The 1,629-nt window shown below is 30.1% G+C and overlaps 1 protein-coding gene across 2 annotated transcripts in view; it reads right to left on the reverse strand.

Annotated features, from left to right (window-relative positions):
• GALNT13 (polypeptide N-acetylgalactosaminyltransferase 13) overlaps positions 1 to 1,629 on the reverse strand; it is a 65,794-nt gene that overhangs the window by 53,247 nt on the left and 10,918 nt on the right. The window lies entirely within an intron of this gene.

A 1,629-nucleotide genomic window follows, 5' to 3' on the forward strand; every position in this document is an offset into this window, starting at 1 on the left:
CCATATTTACTGTTCATATTTATTTTTATCTTCAAAATTTTCTATTCGCTCTTCATATTTATTTTTTTATCTTCAACATTTTCTATTTGCTTTTTTACATTTCTATATTTACTTTTCTGTTTCCTTTTTATATTTATTTTTTTATATTCAAAATTTTCTCCCTGGGCTCAAACCAGTGAGCCCACAAGGGCCAGGATGTGATCCCCTCCATATTATCAACATGTAAATATATTATAAAATATATATATTATAACATCCATTGATTATATCGAAGTTTGCCCTCAGAGAATGACTCTGCCACAGCAATTTCCCCTCAATTTAAGAGCAGTGGAGAATCCACAAATCAACTGGATGTGTTGCCACAACATCCAAAACACTCTTAAAATTTGATTTCCCAACAAACTGGTGCCAGGATTCTTTAAAAACACATAAATACGTTAAATAAGTGAATTTCCTCCCACACTGAGCTTTCTTCACGATAACACTTCAATAATTTCTACTAATTTCTGCATAAAAGGCACCAAAATAACACTAAATACTTGTCACCACTTGATTACAATCTAAAACACCCTCTGCCACCACAAAGAGAATTATTCAGGTTGCAAAGACCAGCACTCAAGATCCCAATGTCACCTCCTTGTTCACATTAATTAATTAATTAATTAATCAATCACATTTTCTTTACAATTACTGGTTCAATCACAGCCCACACTCCTCATAGGATTATTCAGAGAGTAAGATTTTTACTTCCCCCCAGCTTAATATTTTATATAATGTTTTCTATTTTCTATTATAAATATTGTTATTTTTTTTTGCAAAAAACCTGCCAAAATCTGCCAAAAAACCCCCCAGTTTTCCAAACAGAAAACACTTGGTTTAACCAGCATTTTGAATTTGAAATTCAAGTTTTCTGTCACCAAGTCGATGCCACTTCAAATTCCTCGGTCTCCAATGAACCTTTCCTCTCTAATTATAAATTAAATGGCTTCAAATGACCACAATTTAAATTTCTATTCCTGTATCGATTCTTTTGTGTAATTTTCTGTTTCCAGCTCATCCGCACCCTCAATTAGGGCCATTCCGAGCCCATAAATGAGTTATTAGTGACACAAAGGGGACGGTTCTTTGTCTGCAGGTGCTTTAAAACAACTCCTTAAACTTAAATCGCATTTTTAACTCCTGGAGTCAAACACAAAATGTTTCTCTCCGGGAGAAATAAACGAAGGCATTTCGGGAAATCTCTGTAACAAAATGAAAAATTATTCAGGGTTTTTTAAATTTCCAGTGACTACTTAATATTTATAGTTACGATTTTACATTCACAATTTTCTATATATTTTTCTATTTACTTTTTCTATTTACATTTTTCTATATACTTTTTATATTTGCTTTTTATATCCACCATTTTTTATTTACTTTTTACATTCACATTTTTATATTTACTTTTTATATCCACCATTTTATACTTTCTTTTTAAATTCACATTTTTATATTTACTTTTTATATCCACCATTTTATATTTGCTTTTTATATTCACGTTTTTATATTGACCTTTTATATTCACCTTCTTTATTTACCTTTCATATTCACCATTTTATATTTACTTTTTCTATTTACATTTTTATATTC

The sequence above is a fragment of the Corapipo altera genome, unplaced genomic scaffold (genome assembly GCF_003945725.1).
Source record: "Corapipo altera isolate COAL_440 unplaced genomic scaffold, ASM394572v1 68, whole genome shotgun sequence".
Taxonomy (NCBI): Eukaryota; Metazoa; Chordata; class Aves; order Passeriformes; family Pipridae; genus Corapipo; species Corapipo altera.